Here is a 19523-nt window from a genome sequence, read left to right on the forward strand (position 1 = left end):
CATTTAGAGCATCCTAAGTTTAGCTGCAATAGAGGTGCACAGATGGGGTTGAGAAATAATAGGTTTTAGTGGGGAAGGCCATGGGGAACTTGGTGGGGGTTCCCCTTGCATAAATCCAAGGATTTGATTACAGAGAGCAGGATGATCAGGAGTATTATATTGTTTAGCTTCCTTTTTATTAAAATGAAAGTAACTTCATTATTTAGCATCTTTTATTATAAAGATATTATTAAAATATATTTATGTACAGAAACATAAAGACAAAATAGCTCTAAAAACTCTACATCCCAGAAATTAACTTTTATATACCTAAGTAGATAGTTTGAAAAGGGTACCTGAAGGTCTTTGACCTGAAGGGAAAGCTGAATTCATGACGAAAGAGAGAACTGAGTCTTCCGTAAGCTGTGGAAGCAGGGTTAATCAAAGCGGTAGTTGAGTCCAGATGAATCCTGAAATCAAAAGCCAGAGAGATTAGAAAGAAACAAGGAATTGTGTTCTGATACGAAGTAGGACCAGTGATTTAGGATGTTTGTCCTTGTATGGTAACAACAGGTTGCCGTGATTACAGACCTGATGAGTCAGGGGAACTGGAAAGTACCAGAGAGCATGCAGTTCAGGAAGGATTACTGGTAGAGGAGCTGGAGGTAGATTTTCTAATGCAAAGAACCATGCAGAGATTAGCATGGCAATAAATTCTCACAAAAATAATTTCCATACTGTGATACCATTTTATTACTTTATGATTTATAGCTACTTCTAAAAAAAGTCTGAAGCAGCTTCCAAACTAGAATTGTTATACATTACATTGCACGTTTGCTGTCATAATTGGCCTGGGCTGGCTTCGGTGTCTAAGGCAGTGTCTCTCATTCTAAGGGGAGAGAACTGAGCTTCAGGCTGAATCCGATGCACACCCAAGGTTAAGAGCCATGACTCTGGGGTGTTCAATTCTAGAGGACTTGGTGGCACTTGGAGTGGTGACAGTTCTCAGTATCAAGGGTTTGCGTTGATTTGAGGAGCAGGAGCTAATCCTGTGAGAAGTCCTTGCAGAGGCAGTCAAGGTCATTAAGGTTAGGTTTCAGTCTGAGGGAGCCATATTGGAGATTTGGACTCAGAGCCTCAGGAATGGGGCTAGGTGAACAGATCAGCCACACACAGAGGAGGTTGCGTACAGTAGCAGCCCTGTGAGCTGCCACTAATACTTCAGAGGACTAGATTCACTCCAGATATCAGAGGTTGCTTCTAGGCTTGGTGAGCTCATGGGTCAGAAGCACTTACCCACTGCCAGGCTCGATTCTCACGGGAGCAGAGCTAACAGGGCCAGACCTGCCCATGGCAGAACTTTAGCACTCGCATCTGGGTAGGACAGGAGCTGGCAGGGGGAGACATTTCTGGAACTGAGACTTGTTCAGCAACTCTTTTGTCTGGAGGATTAATGGGGAATGTAATGTGGTAACTCAAAAGAACCAGCCTGGGTTAGTTAGTTACCCTTTGCAAGGCAGAATACGTGCAGATTACATAACAAGAATGGATGCATTTCCAGAGAATTAAGGACAAAGCCACAATTTTAATACTCAGGCCTAGAATCCTTGGCATTATTTTCAAACCGTACATCTAGTCAGCTCTTTGCTAAACTAAGCTCACTAGAAGATATGGGGATAAAATATTTCCATTTGTGTGTATGTGTGCGGGCGCCCAAGTGTATTGGGGGAGGTGATAAGGAGTTGGAGGGTTTGGAGGAAAACAGCCAATTGCTCAGTGAATACAAACATCAAAATCATTGTATGACCATAAGTTAAAATACAGATTGGAGTATGGTGGAATTAAGCTATTAAGGGAGGATTTCATTTCATTTAAAACTGAAGATAATTTAGATTAAGGGTACATTTAAGCAATGAATTTAAGGTAAATTAGCTCATTCAAAGTTAAGGGTTTTTATCTGAGGTGGAAAACACTACATGGAATTTGGAAATTGAGGAAAACAAGTCTCTTTAAAGGACAGAGTTTAAAGGACAATAGCAGACTTCAAGTTCTGACACAGGAGGTACACTATAATGCGGCCGTGGCACTCGCCTGTGCTCTCCAGCAGTGGCGAAAAGGAGGCAATGACAGGCCTTTAGCAGTGATTATTGCTGATGGCAGAGGCAGGGTCCCTGGGACTCAGAGCAGGCCAGGTCTCCGGCACGGCTTTCGGCTCACTGACCTTCAGTCCTCACAGGTCAGCTTGGCCTGATGGGGCATCTTCTGCTCAAGGTAATAGCAGTAATTTTCACTTTATTCATTTCTGCATCTTGGCTGAAGATTTTTGGCACATCACTTAGTGAAGGCATTAGCTAGTTGCTGTCAGCTTTTGATGAAAATAAGATATTTGATTGTGATAGCATTTTAAGCTCTCACATCTGCCTTTGACTCAGTTACTTTGTAAGTTATTTTACATGTGACTTATATTGGAATAGATGATGTTTTCCTTTTTTATTTTTTTAAAACCTTACTTTTTCTGTCAGGAAATTTCCCTACCATGTTATACCATAATTGGGGAAAATAACTAATTACGACCTATTGGGAAAATACCAGCTGCCCCATCCTTTACGTGGTAATATCCTAAAGCTGATTAGGTACTTCCCGTGGAAAATCTGAAAAGTTAAAGAGCACAGTGGCCCCTGATGAGTACTGTGTCTATAAAACATTTTCAGCCTTGCAGATCTATGTGGGTGAGTCTGACTTCCCAGGCACACCCTCTTAATTGGTTCAAAAATTTCTCCAAGCAAATTCCCCAAACCTTAGTAATAATAGATTCATACCTAAAGTTTCATGGAAAATGCGTCTTAAGGAAAATATATTATAGAAAAGAACTTTCCAAATGATGTGTAATGACAACATAATGCAAAAATATCTTCCCTACATACCCTTTGTTTGGCTCCCCCGCTCAGATTGGCCCCTTTTTGAGTCACAGCATTAGCTACCCTTGTTTTCTTTCTGAGTTCTTTCTGACTCAATGTGAACATTCAACTGGTATGATGCTGCCTCTGAAATGGTTCTTATAACTGGAACCCTCTGTTCTATTCTTATTGCCACAGGTTTTGTTATGGTCTCTACCATCTGTTGCAGATAGAGTTGCAATAGTCTCAATCTCCCCTCTTTGCAATCTGTGTTTTACAGCGTCACCATAAATACCTTTCTAGAACTCGATTGGATCATTTCACTTTGTTCCTCAAAACGGTGAACAACTCCTAGTGTCTAAGTTAGGAATAAAAGTTAATTTGCACAACCTAGAATGTGAGATCCGATCAAGATTCTGAGTTACTTGAACTTTTTAAAGCAAAGTTAAAGAGGAGATCGTTTGGGCTGAACATGCACATTTTAAGTTGATACAGAGAGCAAACAAAGAAAAACCCATACATATATGGTTTAACTTCATCTGTATATATACTAATAATTTTATCTGACAGATTAAAATTCTTTTAATCATTAAAGTAATTGACAGAAAATATTACTTGGTCACTAGAAGAAGCCTAGGTTTTTCATAAAGTTCAATAAGAATGTTATAAATATTATATAGTTCTATTTGTAATTATGAATTTAAAAAAATTAGAGAACAGTGAAAGATCAAAAGTACCAGAATTTCATTAAATATGAAAATTCACTTTTTGAACATTTACTAATAGGAATGTTAATGAACATACATAACCACAGTAACGTTCTCAAAGTTAGGAAATTAACATTAATGTATATAATATTATTTCATACACTTTATTCAAATTTTGTCCATTGTCCCATAAATATCTTAATTTTGGTCCAGGATCAGTCTAAACTAGAATTACATGTTGCATTTAGCTGATATATCTCTTTAGTATTATTTACTCTATCAGTCACTTATTTGGGGGCCATGGGAAATAAGGCTCTGTCACAGTTCTTATAGCCAAACATTTCCAAACTCTTAAATTTAAAGAGGCTCAAGTTAGGTTCAGGGAGTCAATAGGAGATAATATCTTACCTAAGTTTTGAATTTCTCAAACCAACATCAAATTTCCCAGAGATTTTGCTCTTCCTTAAGCAACTCATGAAAAATGGATTTTGTGTCTTCTGAGGCTTCCCAGACATCTAACTGGAATACCAGGAGAAAATGAGCAGATTTGCTGGAGCATGGTGCTATTACTTGCTGTCTTTTTCATTTCAGCTCTAGTGAGTGACCATGGTAGACACAGAGTCATGCACAGTGTTCACCTTTCTGCTGAGCAGTCAGGTGGCATTTGAGGAAAATTACTTCTGTGTAATATGCCAGGTTGAATAACTGAGAAAGGATCATGAACTCAAAGAAATGAAATGGACAACTAAATCAAATCATCTATAAGGAGAAAACACTGGAATTTGTTCTCAAACTGTCATATATTAAGAAATAAAAAAAAAATAGAGACTATCAATTATTTCAATCCTAAAGTAACTTTTGCCTTTGCAAAATCAGCATTCTTGTTCTTAGCTCTAGACACCAACAGTGGCTATTCAAATATACATTTAGTTAATATATATTTATCATACATCTTTGTTCTCTATGTACTTGGTATTTAAATACAGAAATTAGTAAAACTTTGTCCTTATTCTCACAATGCTCCTAGTGTAAGGTAGCTCTGTCAAATAGAATAGTAGTCATATTTGTCATCTTAAATTTTCTAATAACTACATTAAAAATTAGAAAAAGGTGAAATAAATTTTAATAATATACTTTACCCAATCTACCAAATATTATCACTATGTTATATCAGTATAATATAAAACACTATTAATTAGATATTTTACATTTTGTTTTTACATTATAAGATTTTAAAATTTGATGTGTCTGTTACACTTATAGCCACTTAAATTTGGACTAGCCACATATCAAGAGGTGAATAATCGCATGTGGCTGCCAAATGGAACAGTGCAGGTCTGTAGGAAGATAGAAATGAAAATAATAATACATTACAAATGAATAAATCTATGACCCAAACATCTCCAAGGGTTCTGGGAAAAACAAGGTTAAGGGACTTGCTCCTTAGAACAAGATTGTATCTTGCATTCCAGTGTATGTAATAGCACTTATATGACAAGGTCAGTCTGGAAAAAAAGTACAACCATTGTTAATACAATGAGAATGGTTTGCACCACATTAATGTAACCTGGCAGCCAAGAAGAGTGGACTGGAATGCATATGTGTAAACAATGACAACTTCACTGTACTAGTCAGCGGGGGTGGTAGACACCACTGAGTGAGCATGTATACTGTGTAGCCATCACATTCAAAATGACAGTGATTTCAGCAACAAATCTGCATCGAAATTTGGATTAAGCTTGAATATTCCTTCACAGAAACTATTTGGATGATTCAGAATGCTACATTTATGGGCAACTGGTGATTGGCAACTTCATCACAACAACGTGCCCACTCACGCATCACGTCTCGTGCAGAGTTTTTTGGCCAAACATCAAATCACCCAGATGACTCAGTACTTCCTACAGCCCAGATTTGGCCCCCTGTGACTTCTGTCTTTTCCCCAAACTAAAATAATCTTTGAAAAGGAGGCGATTTCTTGAATCGATGAGATTCAGGCAGCTGATAGTGGCTGGGAGAACAGTGTGAGGTCCCAAGGTGCCTACTTTGAAGGGAACTGAGGCATCATTGTCCTATCTACAATGTCTCTTGTATCTTGTACCTTCTTCAATAAATGTCTCTATTTTTCATATATGGTTGGACACTTTCGGGACAGACCTCATAAATTCATACATATATTTTTAATATTTCCACTTTTTAAAGTAGAGGCAATGTCAAAAACTAAACACTGAGATATTTGAGACAAATTTTGAGGGGTATGTTGGTTCTATCCAATAACAAAGGAGGTAAGAGTAGAAAAAAGAAAAATATTGCCAAGCAGAAGGAACAGGATGAGGAAAGTTCCTGGGATTTAGGGTTTATTTCAAAAGAATCTGTTTATGCTGTACTGCATAATTGAAATGATCTATTGAGCTTGCTCATACTTTTTGGATCACGTATGATTTTTGGAGAAGAACCCTGCAGAAATGAAGTAAAGACTGGACTGGCTGTGAAGGTAGTTTGTGCCAGGCAGTTAATCAATCTGGAGAATTCAGGTCAATTTTTAATATTTTTATTTTTGCAGTTTTGCCTGGTTGTTTATATTGCCTAAGTTAGTGTAGGAGATTCCAAATTCTGATCCAGTCTGGCATTATGAACATGGGTTTTAGCTTTTAAAAAAATCAAATGAATATCAGCAGCACCGTCTGGTAATGTTTGGAAGATGCTTCACAGCTTTGAATGAATTGTGTACAGAGTAACATTTCTAAAATCCACTTGGCTAGTGCCAGCTGCTTGTGAGGAAAACAGATTGTTCCCTCTCAGTGGAAAGACTCATATGGGGAAAAGGTATGTTAACAACTCTTTCCCCTTTTAAGTCTGGTACAAACTTCCCCAAAGCTGTCATAAGGTCATTTCCTCCAGTTTAATTTTGTCCTTGTTCTGTAGATAAATGATGAATTTATGTATCTAACATTCTCAGTCAACAACTATTCACAGCTGCTGAGCTAAGTAAAGAAAGAAAAAAATAAGGGTATAAAAATCTACTTGAAAAATGCAGGAGAGGAATATAAACCCTTTTACCTATGAGCATAAATATGCAGAGCCTTTGTTTTATAAAGAAGGTTGGGCGGGTGGTTACTGAACAATCCTAAAATTAAAAAGCACACCAGCCTCACAGAATTGCTCATTTTCCTCAGGAAATAGCAAGAAAGGTGAAAATGAAGACCTTGTCCAAATGCAAACCCACTCAAATGAAGTGTGAACGCCAATCAATTTTAGCAGTGGTCTGGCAGCCTTGGTTTTCCGAACAGCAAGTTGAGACAGCAAGTGCCTAAGTGTGACTGCCAGCTCTGTTTCGTGTGCTCGCCTAGCCTGGCCGTGGGGTGCAGTCACTACACACACACGGCAAAAGGCCTGTCTTGTATCTGTAACGAGAGGCAGATTCTGCACTAATTATTCTGGCAGCAGCTTGTACGAAGGTGACGTATATAGCATTTTTGCTGAGGTCTGTTTGTTATTGGTATGCTTCTTCTCCAATTCATTATCCATGTGTAAGAAGCATGTGGAAAATGTGAAAATTAATGCTTAAGTGAAAAATGCCTACATGGAAAGCAACCTTTTTATTTATACTTGATTTACTTAACTTTTAATTTAAAGGCCAATTTCTCTTAACATTTCTTTTTCTGGAAGGATTGACCTAAAGTCTTTGTCTATGCAATTTTTTTTAAATGCCATACATGACAGATTATAATTTTTTTTACCAAACCAAACAGGAAACATTCAAAAAGCAGAATTACATTTATAACACTTAATACTGTAAACAAATCCCCTCAGGTTTAACAAGTTTTGCCAATTCTAAATCAGAGCAAGACATTTTAGGAAAAGAAATCTATGCAAAGTCAACAAACATTGCATCATAATGTAATGCTGTTCTATTAATAAAATGTTTCAAAGTTGAAAAGGGGAAAATCTTAACAGCCATGCTTTTAAATTTTCATGAAGAACAGGAATTGAATCTATTGTAAAGCCTATGTCAATGTGAATAAAATTCAAAATTGGCAAAACATTTGCACTAAACGTATGAGGGTAGCACCCTCTACTACTATTTGGCTAAACTTCACGGGATGAGAAAAAGAAAGTGGTAACGATGTCACAGCAAGGATAACACAAAATAAAAATGGAAACCACATTTTGAATAACCAACATAAAGTACTAACAGAATTTAAATAATCCAGATCTGGAACATCCCAAGATTCCTCCCTTATAAAATCCTAACGATGACCGTACAACTAAAAGAGAATTAAAAATGGGAGCTTTTTAACTTTAAAAACAATATTACCTTTTATCTCTAAGCCAGCCATACAGTAACATTAATGACTTCAGACAGACATGTGAAACCAGAATAAAAGAAGAAAATATCCTTAAAATGGAGAAAAGCTATGACAAAGCTCACAAACTATTTTTATCCCCACAAAAGTGTCACTACCAAGCTATATAGTTGTTGAAAATAATGCAGTAGATTAAAAACAGGTGGGAATACACAAAGAAAAGTTAAAAATGACGTAAAGAAAAAAACCACCACCATCCATAACAAATGCTTCCCAAAATGAGGGACAGAAATATTACCCCTCTCACAGCCCCTGAAAGCATCACTGTCCATATTTGCCGTTGAAATTACCGGTTGGCTGTTCTGATAGGCATTATCAGCCCCTATCACATGTCACCTTCTACCACTACAAAGGCTGGAAAAGTTAATTACTCATTTTCCCAGCCTTCTTCCAGAAAGAAGTGATCATGTGACATAGTTCAAGCCAATGACACATAAACATTTGTTGGGAAATTTCTGGAAAGATATTTTTATTATTGATAAGAGAGCTAGGAGTAGAATGACATATCTTTCTTTTTTTCCTTTTTTTAATACTTTGAATGTGCCTGTGATATTTGGAGTTGGTGTAATATCTTGTGACCTTGCAGGGAGGATAAAAACTCAAACTTGATGAATATTAAAATCCTCCTAAATTTCATATTTTGATTAGACTCAGAAAGATTTTTAAGTCATGGAATCCTTCAGAAGCTTTTAGCCTCTGCTGTTTTCTCAGGGCCTCAGAAACTATATTGCTTTCATGCAAGCTTCTCACGTGCTTCCTCTTTAAAGACTTCGAAAGCTAATAGGATACATAAGGTTTCCACACGTTACTGCCCCTCGTGAAGTTCAAATGCTGTGAACCCCGACCCCTGAAGCAGTAATCTTGGTCAAAATTATGATTCTAGAACCAGCACTTAAGTGCTGTTAAAGACCTTATTAAAGACTCTGTTACTTGAGAGAAGGAAGATAGATAAATAAGAACATCAAGGTTTTGCAAAGAGAAAAACCAGGTAGGATAGCCTAAGGTCTCTGACTTGTGAACTTAAAAAAAAAAAATCAACAAGAGAGGTTTTGGTAAAAATGGTTGAAAATATCTGGGTGAGGGGAGTGGGGGTCCATCCACTTTTGCCCTTTCCCTCACTGTCTGCAAAACCTGTGTTTGAGATAGTCTTTCCTTATTTTTTTAAATTATTCAATGTGGTGAGGTAACACTGGTTAACAATATTACATAAATTTTAGGTGTACTGCTCTATAGTATGGCATCTATGTACTCTGTATGGTGTAGTTATTACCTGCAAAGTCTAATCTTCCACCGCCATCTATTTCACCCCCTTTACCTCCTTCTCCCTCTCCCCGACCCTCACTCCCCTCGGGTAACCATTATGTGGTCTATATCGATGAGTTTGGTTTTTTGTTTGTTTGTATGTTTACTTTTTTTTGTTCATTTGTTGTTTTTGATTTTATGCTTCCATTAATGATATCCCACCCGATCTTATTTTGATTGCACTCTTCCCACCCAGTATAATTAAACTTTTAACACGTCAGATTCTCCTTTGTTCCCTGTACTTCTATGCGTTCTTAAAAAAATGAGGTCTGACTTGTGCCTATGATAGACCCTCCACCATATCTTTGCATTAGGTATCTCTAAAATTTCTGGAACCTTACTCAGGTTTCTCATCCATATCCTCAATTAGTCTATAGTACCTGTTGCAGACGTTCCAGAGAAGCTGCTTTTGGAAGTTGTTACTTTGACCACATATTCCATTTCCCAGAGCATTGCCCTTTCTCTTTGCCCGAAATACCTGTCAGAGTTTGTAATGTAATTCTTATCATGGTCTCTTTTCTTCTCTACCACATGTAAGGTTAGCTCTTCCATTTCCTTGTTTCTTCTGCTTTTGAGCCCAGTCATTTGCTGTTTGAACACACTCTTCCAGGTTTATCCTGATGTAAAACTAGTGAGTTACAGGAATGCCCAGCAAATCTATGTCCACAGTCCCCAGTTTTAGTCAGTCACTTGGGACATGATTTCCTTCAGAACATCTAACTGAGGGCTGGCTCTGCATTAACCTGCCTCATCACTTTGGTATTTTCCTTCCTTTTACATTTCTTAGACAGTCTCTCAGGGGACAAGTGAGACAGTCTCCACCTTCACTTGATGTACCTTTCTGAAATTTACTTCGAACTCATGGAGAATCTTACCCGACTTCCCAGATATCAGATCTGCCCAAATTGCTATAATCAATTTACTAGGTATTCTCTCCTTTCAAAAGGTAGTTTCTCAATAGCTCTTTACAGAGGTTTAAATATGTATCTCTATAAAGGATGATTCTAATATTTCCTTGAATTTTAGCATCTACTGTGTCAGTAATTTTAGCCTGCTCTGTGGGATCTTGCCTCTCTGTCTCTGTTAGATTTATTTAGGCTTTGCTACATTTTCTGATCTGCTATTTACTACATTTTCCCCTTTTCTATTGCCTACTTTTAGTGCAATATCTCCTTATACCAAATGTATATCTCTTTAAACATATAAAAAAAGAAAATATCTTTCTCTCACTGGTTTAATCAGTATCTGCCTTCCTTTATTTTATTTTTATAATTTCATTGCCCCTATTTTGATAGTAAAACTGAAGTACATTTATTAAACCATTCTATTTCAGGAATTTAAACTAATAAAGTTCCTGAGTAAACTTAATATGTGAAGAAACATTTTCAAGGATGTACCATTTTAAATTGATTTTTTAGCAATGATATTTTTACCTTCTTTGATCCATGTTGGTAGAAAAATCCTTTAATAAGAACCCTATTCTTTTTCATTTGTTTATTTCTAAAATAGCCCTCTAAGGTTGGGTTTTTAGGTTTAGAACGTTGGTCAGAGATTTCACATTAACCAATCTAGATCCAAGTTAATGTGGTATCCTGTAACTAAGAGCCTTATCCAGTTTTTAAAAATAAATAAAAAAAAGAATTTTAGACAGCTGATCCAATACTCGTACCCTCTTCTAGCTCTAATAATTTATGGTCACTCTTGGTAAATATTCCATGTGAACTTGAGAAGAGTGTATATTCTGCTACTTTTGGGTAATTTCATTTTCCTTCATCTCTTAGCATATAAATTACGCTTCTAATGTGAGGTGAAATGTATTCCCTCAAATTCATATGTTAAAGCCCTACCACCCACCCATGTGGCTGTATCTGGAGATAGGGTCCTTAGGAGGTAAAGTTAAATACGGTCATAAGAATGGTGCTCCAATTCAATAGGGCTATGGCCTTATAAGAAGAGGAAGAGAAAGAGAGAGAGATCTCTATGTGAGAACATAGTGAGAATGTGGCCCTCTGGAAGCCAAGAAGAGAGCTCTCAGTCTCCAGAATTTCCAGCCTACAGAACTGCAACTAAATTTCTGTTGTTTAAGTTACCTAACCTATGGTATTTTGTTACGGGAGCCTAAGCAGACTACAAAAGCTCCTTTTTAACTTTATTGTTAGTGGTTGCCCTAGAGTTTGCAACACACATTGATAACTAATATAAATCCACCTTCAAATAACACTATACCAGTTCATGGGTTATGCATGTACCTTATTCCTTCCATGCTTTATGACATTGCTGACATTTAACTCATTCATCTGCTAAAATTGCTCTATACATTGTTAGTATTTTTATTTTAAATAAACATTTGTCCTTTTGACCAAGAATAAAAAATAAAATATTTTGTTTTACCTTCATTTATTTCTTCTCTGACACTTTTTCTTTCTTAGTGTAAAACTAAGTTTTGGACCTCTATAATTTTTCTTCTCCTTAAAGAAAAGTGTATTCTCCGTAAAGAAAAGTGCCAGGAAAATCTTTTTGGCAGCAAATTCTTTCAGTTTTTGTTCATCTGCGAAACTATTTCTTCTTTACTTTTGAAGATTAGGTCATGATATAGAATTAAGTTGATAGGTGTTTTTTTCCTCAACATTTTAAATATTTTACCCTATTCTCTTCTTGCTTGCATAAGCTCTGGAGAGAAATCCAATGTAATTCTAATCCTTATTCCTCTAGAGATAAAGCTTTTAATTTGCGGTTTCTTTCAAGAGTTTCTTTTTGTCTTTGGTTTTCTCCAGTTTGATTATGATATTTTTAAAAAGTCAGCTATTCTCTGAGATTTCTGAATCTGTAATTTGGTGTCTGTTATTAGTTTAGGAGTGTTTTCAGCTACTATTACTTCAAATATTTCTTCTCTTTTTTTCTTCTAGTATTTCCATTACGTGTGTTATACCTTTTTATATTGAACTATAGTTCTTGAATGTTCCGCCTTTTTTAAAAAATCCATTCCTTTTTTCTCTTTACCTTTCATCTTTAGAAGGGCATATTGCTGTTTATTCAAGCTCATTGATTCTTTCTTCAGCAGTGCCCAATCTACACATGAGCCCATGAAAACCATTTTTCATTTCTGTTACAGTGTTTTTAAAAAATTTTTAGCACTTCCTTTTTATTTGTTATTAGAGTTTTTGTCTCTCTGCATATATTACCCACTTTGAATATTGTCTACTTTTCTGTTAGATTCTTTAACATATTAATCATAGCTATTATAAGTTCCCTGTCTGACAATTTTTAAATCTATGTCATATATGAGTCTGGTTTTGATGCTTCCTTTGCCCCTTCAGACTGTTTTTTCTTATCTTTTAACATTCCTTATGACTTATGTTGTTGTTGTTGAAATTCAAATGTGATATATTGGGTAATAGGAAATCAGGTATATCAGCCTTTAGGGTGGGGTTTTATGTTAATCTAACTCAAGGATTTTTAGCTAGTATGCCACAAGAGGCACACTGGTGTGCTACAAGAATTTTTTAAACATGCAATACTTGACCATTTAGTCAGGGGCACTGACCTATTTTCCCTTAGACTGTCAAATAAAGAAATAACAACAATCAACACAATAATAGCTGTCTGGTGTGAATGAATCAAAATTACACCTATTTATTGTCAGAGTGGTGAGATATATATTTTTTTGGTGTGCACCACAGAATTTTAGTAATTAGTTTATATGTACCATGAGATGAAAAAGTTGAAAATCGCTGATCTAACTAGAAGTTGAGCTATGTTCAGTGTTTGCTGTAGCTCAAAGTGCTAGAAGCTTCCAGTATCTATAGTGTCATTGATTTTATCTCCCCTGCTTCCTTGGCAAGTCTTTAAGAATTCCTCTTTAAATAGAATCTGTACCTTGCAGCTTTTTCAGCTGTAATCCACTATTATTATACAGAAACCCTCTTGACCTGGTGGTAAATTGCTGAGGAGGCGAAGTATTCTATTGTCTTAAGACTAAATCTCAGTCCTTCAGTTGGCCTGCGCTCCAGGACTGTGATGTTCACAAGTGTTTCTTGCCTTTTGTCCTCACATTCAGTATTCCCTTATGTGAGACAGGAAGGATAGCGAGAACTAAAGTTAAGTAATTACTATTCCAAGTAATTGGAAGAGTGAGGTAAAGCTTTAGTAAAGTCTTCCCCCAGCAGAATTGGGTTTTAAAACATAGTATGTTAATTTAAAAGTTGAATATTCAACTTTATATGGATTAAAGTTCCTGATCTTCACCCTGCAGAACTGGCCTGAGAAACATAGTAAAATGCTGGAAGAACATTCCAACATGTTAAAGAAATTGTCAAGTCTTTAAATTATACTCCTTTTTTCCTGCAATGATGTACTTCCATTAGCTGTGTCTGCTTCCTGAGGAGTCTGGTGCTGAGACAGAATAGCCATCTTCCTGCCCGTAAATAGTCACTGATATGGACAAGGTCATGATAAGCTAATGTGATCCACTAAAGTAAAAATTATATGTTTCTAGTAATTGCTAAAACCAATCCTAAACCTGTACTTTCAAACCATTCCAGTTAAAAAGATAACTACACCAATTTAATTACTGGCTGCAAAGCACAATATAAATTACTATAAATGCTAATGTTAAGAACTTTCATGGTTCATACTTATAAAACCCCAAGGTATAAAGTCTCATATCCTGACTTCATCATATGACAGACCTCAAACATTCAGCATTATTTTGCTTCCTCAAATTGTAGTTCTTATTTATTTCTCAATGTTCCTGGCCAATGGCCTTATTTTGATAGGATCTAACCAATAATACCTGCTCAAATTTAGAAACAATTGAGAGATTGGCAAAGAAGTTAGCTAGGCGGATATATAAATATCACCTATGTAATTGATATTGCTGTATTGGAGAACATAAAGGAAGTCTGATAGACAAGTGAGTTTGATATTTTTACCCGATCATCAATTTAGACATTAATAGAGTCTACCTATGGGAAACAGTAGATGTAGGTGCCCAGAATCACAACCTTCCACTTTTTTTTTCCTTTTGGTGGTGGAGAGAGCAGAAAAAGTCAAATCTCTCATTCTCAAGTACTTACTAGCTCAATTCCATTGAGAAATGTTGATGCCTACTAAATAAGAAACCCATTTCAAATCCACAGGAAAGATTAAGAGACTGTTCAAAATGCTGGAAGTGTTTAGGGAAATGCCTACTTGTGAAAACTCAAATAGGGATTACATGTTTTTTTTTTCCTAAGAGAGAAAAAAGAAGAAAGTATTAAACCATTTCATAAATGTTTATATTCCAATTAGTAAAATTATAAAATGAAATACTTAGTAGACAGGCTTCAGTTGGCAGGAAAATCACTTATTTAGGCAGCAAATATTGAATAAAAAGAAACAAAGAGGGGAATTATGATTACCTGAGACTCTTGAAGCTTAACATTGATATAAGTCCTTTCTTACCATTCTAAAAACCAAATGCTCTTCCTTTATCATACATATGACCAAAAACTTGGGGAATATTTAGTTATGTACTAGAAATATACTGTTTATAAAACTACTAAAGACATATGGAATTTTTTAACCTAAATAATTTTTCAATTATATATTAACATGTGGGCCTCAGTAATCTTTAGCTTATTATATTCTGTATCCAACTGTCTTCATACACGTGTCCAATTATATTTAAGGAATGAAGTCCTTTTAAATTATTTTTGTATAACACAGTTTCAAACAGTAAAGTATCCTGGATATGATCAATTCAAATTGAGAAATATCTTCATGTTGTTGTTTGTTAAAGTAAATCATAGAGTCATTATCTAGTTCCTACACTGCTGAAGCTTATATTTTAGTGAAGGTAAGAAAAGATAATAAAGGTACAAAAGTAAATAAACAAATAGATATTCAAGTAGTGGTCATTGCTTTGGGATGATGACAAGGAGTAGCTAGAGAATATGTGAAAATTCTTGGACAAAAAAGGTCTCTCCAGAGAGGTGACATTTAAAAGGAAACCTTATGGCAAAAAGGAGGCAGGTATGTGAAGAACAGAAGAATAAACATTTCAGGCATATGATACAAGAACTACAAAGCCTTAAGGTGGGAATAAGTTTGGTATCTTTGAAGAAAGGAAAAATGAGTGCAGTGTGAGTGGAAGGATTGAAGAGGAGATTGGTAACAGGTGAGTTTTGATAGATCCATAGAGATGAATCACGTAGGACCCTCAGGCGTATCTATGGAGTTTGAATCTTAATCTACGGCATTTGAAAATATTTGGAGGGTTTCTAAAGATGTGAAATAATCTGTTATGTTTTCAAGATTATGCATAGAAAATGGGATATCAGAGGACAAGAGTGAAAGAGAGATGAGTTTCAAGGCCGTTTTACTGATCTAGATGAAAGATAATATCTGCTGACAATGGCATGGAAGAGACTTGGAGAGATTATGAGAGCCCTAGATGGTATAATCAAGAGAAATTGCAGGTGGATTGGCCATAGCAAATAAGAAAATGAAAGAAATCAGCAAATTGGTTTGAATACCTAAGTGGGCGGTAGTGCCATTTAGAGTGACTAGGAGAGGGGCAGGTTTGGTATCTGAGATTCATGGCATCTGTTTTCACATGTGAAATTTCAAACATCTATCAGATATTCAGGTTGCTAGGAGAAAGTCAAACAGGTAATTTGATATATGAATCTTGAGTTCAGGGAAGGTGTCTGGGTTGGAGAAACAAATTTGTTAGTTAGCAGTAGATTTCTGGCCTTTAAAGCCATGGGACTGAATGAAAGTTCTAGGAAGAAGTTGCCCTAGGAGCAAAGGGAGTTGAATAGCCTGGGGCTCAGTTCCAGGTTCAGCAGAAAAGGTACTCAGAATTGCTCAGTTCCTGGAATGAGTTTTCCTTTTAGTTTTGATGCTACAATGTTATTATTACCTTATTTTCTTAGGGAAGAGCTATAAGAGTACAATTGGGATTTAAGTTAGCAACAGTTTTCTCTTTAAAGAATGTTGTAGAACTGACTACAAAGAAATGAATGGCACATTAAGTAGCCAATGAAGGGCAAAAGAGACAGGTTAATCCCCCAGTTAACGTCAAGACAGCTCTATCATAGTGGAATCAAGAGATAGGCTTGTTTCTGCCCTTTGTTTTTTTTTTTCCCCTTACCAAGGATTCATTGCCCAGCTGACACTGTTTTTCTAACTCCTTGTGTCTTGTTTTAGTTAGCTATTCCTTATAGGATTGTGACCAAAGTCTTTTATCTTTTAACTACTGGTCTTGATATTCTAGACTGCCTACATCACTTTGGGACAAATTTACTTCCACAGATTTTGGGACCCCAAGTAGCTCTTGCTTCCTAGACAGATCCCAATTTCTTGTGAGGTTTAATAGCTAGCTCATGCCAGTCTCGTCATTTCTTTTGAAAGGCTGAACTGAACATCATCCTTGTTAAGTTTTTGACATCTGTGATTTTGCACAGTTCTTTTCAGAGTGAGTTGTTTGAAAGAGAGTGCTTAAGCTCCTTTAGTGTTATGTTAGAGAACAAAGACGGAATGAGGAGCAACAGATGTCATCTCACTTTTATTCTCAAAGCATCCTCTGCTGAACAGCATACAACACAAAGCTCAAGTTCTATGTTACCTCCTTGCTGGGAACTGTTTACTCATTCCCTCCTTGGGAATTCCTTAGAATGTTGGAAATAACAATTAGCATAGAGTAGAAGCCAAGAGACAGTTGGAACCCTGCTCTGCAACATTTTCCCCCTGTAAGTATTATATTGATATAAGTGAGGTTTCTTTACTCTCTATAATATGCTTTCCAGCATATAGAAAGTGTCAGGTGCCATGTATAAGTTGATGTTCTTGAATTTGGAGTTCATATAAACAGGACTATATTAGAGGTTCCCACACCTTTCAGAACGCTTTTTGATACCATTAGTGTCACCATAATTTTTTCATGATACTCCTAGGCCATAAGAAATACCTAATCATTCTATTTTTTTAAATTGATGAGTCAAAACAATTATTCAATTGTAATAGTTGTCGTTTGTGTGGTGTTGGACAGCTGGGTTTCCCCTTTAAAATTTAAAATATCTTGTAGCACCAAAATGAGTTTGCTCCAGCAGCCCCAGGTATCTTGGTGCTCAGCTGGGAATCATGGGGCCATGTGACTGTCTACAACAGTATCAAACCTAACATTTCCAGAGCATCCCTCATGGAAGAGAATGTCATATCTCTAAGTCTCATACATTTCTTCCTAGGAATCTGGGCTTTGAATATTTGGGATATTGTGCACGATGACCTTAGGAGTTCCCAGTTTCCAGCAAATATAAAGCAAATGGCAAGAAAGTTAATCTTTTCCAGAAGGAGAGGAGGACTTAGTCCAACCATCCCCTGTTTATTATTAGTAGCAGTAGTGTGCAAAATAAGGCATGCTTGTGTGGATGTGAATTTTCTTCCAACTCAATGTGAATCTGAAAGTTTATAAAATGTAATAAAAAGTCATTCCCTGGCTGGTGGTGAACGACACGTGTTTAGGATTTGTTGCTTTCCTCTTATCCATTCTAAATGTGAAAGTTGGCCTGCAGTTGATCAAGTTCTCTCATCATTAACAGCCTATAAAAAGGCACAGATGATTAAAAAAAAATTTCTGCATATTTAAAGAAAAAAAGTGATGAATGATGCATTTCCCCCAGAATTCAGGTGTTCTTCCTCCGCAATCTGCCTGTGAACATTTCACTTCTGGGTTTAACAGCCAAGTTTCAGCAAGCAAAACAAGATGTCCCTTTCCTTCCTATCATTTTTTTGGGCTGCATTTACCATTACTCTTAAGTCCATAAAGTGAGTGCAAGTATAAGGGTCAAGATTTGTTACAAAAGGCAAAATTATGCTTCACTGTTGGCATATTTTAAAATTCTGTTTTATTCCTTATATGCGGCCCTTTCACAGTTTCCCAGATCTGTGTGGAATATATTCTATATGTGGCAATGCTAAATTGTCCTGCCATGGAGAGTAAAAGAATGTGTGAGTATAATTATTTAATTGGCTGCCTGGCACTCTGAAAAGTGTGAGCTGGCTGTTTCGTGCCTGGAGTCTAACCTCAGGATGACCACCCACAGTCTGCTCCTCACAGGAGTTGGGGGACAGACACACGTATTTATTTATTTGTTTGAGAATTGGTTAAAATATGTGTGCCAGATGAGCTCCCTGCCAGAAAATACACTTAAATTAGAGATGATGGATAAAGCATTTGCTGAGAAGTAGGAGAAAGAAAGAGGGAAGCAAGGGAACTGGCCCAGACCGTTTGTTTCAACTCAGTGTTGCACAAGACAAAGTACATCCATATATATCATAGAGTTTGCCTTTCTGTGTTTCATTTTGACTTTGTACATGAATACAGGGGAATAGAGCCCAATCTATTATTTCTTTTATGTCTAGGACATAGGCATGCATGTACCCTATATTGCCTGAGAACACCACTCAACATGTGTTGGACATTCAGTAAAGTTTACTGACTCCAGCCATGAAAGCTTTTCCACCCACTTCCTCTCTGGAGCAGGTCTTGCCAGACAAGCACAAGTGGCTAATGATGGAGGCTGGGTTTGACTAGGGCTAGGAGCTACTTCCAAGTAATAGGAATGCTGGGAACCAAAGATCAAAACCAAAGGACCATGGAGGAAAACACAGGATGAAAACTACATCTAAATGACAGAACCTGGATTCCAAGCTCTGGTTGGCAATATATCAAGAAAGCAAACCAAGAGAAAACAAGGCAGAAGGAGATGATCTGAAGTAGTTTTTACCATACTTTCTTTTTTGTTTGGTTGTGGGGGAGGCAGTAGAAGAAGTATAATTTCTAGATGACAGTTACCATTTACCCATCTTTTCTAATTCCCATCATTGTCTATAGGCAACTTTTTCTTATTTCTTATTTTCTCCAGTCAGAAATATTTTTAAACTATCACAATTTATTTGAATTTAAGAATTCAAAATGTGAGAATTATGTAATCTTCTAAACACAAAGGCGTAATAATAATATTATATATAATGATAGTTATTTATGAGTCATGTACAGTTTTGATAATTCTACAAGACATTATCCTCTTCAGAAATGAAGAAACTGAGCTTTGAGAGATTTTTAGTGACTTGGCCAATGATATAAAATTAGTAAGAGGCAGAAGTCAAAATTCTAATCTAGGCTGTCAACTGTCAGGGCTAACCTTTAACTAGCCTCCCTTGGCAATACCCCATGGAGACCCATAATCTACATATAGACACACAGCATTATCATGTGAAAAGTGCTG

General features: G+C 36.3%; 1 pseudogene; it reads left to right on the forward strand.

Annotated features, from left to right (window-relative positions):
- The first annotated feature begins 539 nt into the window (after positions 1 to 539).
- The window catches only part of LOC129078491 (L-lactate dehydrogenase A chain-like), a 51168-nt pseudogene continuing 32184 nt past the window's right edge, over positions 540 to 19523 (forward strand).

The sequence above is a fragment of the Pteronotus mesoamericanus genome, unplaced genomic scaffold, assembly GCF_021234165.1.
Source record: "Pteronotus mesoamericanus isolate MK-2021 breed Mesoamerican mustached bat unplaced genomic scaffold, CSHL_Meso_final contig_73, whole genome shotgun sequence".
NCBI classification, from domain to species: domain Eukaryota; kingdom Metazoa; phylum Chordata; class Mammalia; order Chiroptera; family Mormoopidae; genus Pteronotus; species Pteronotus mesoamericanus.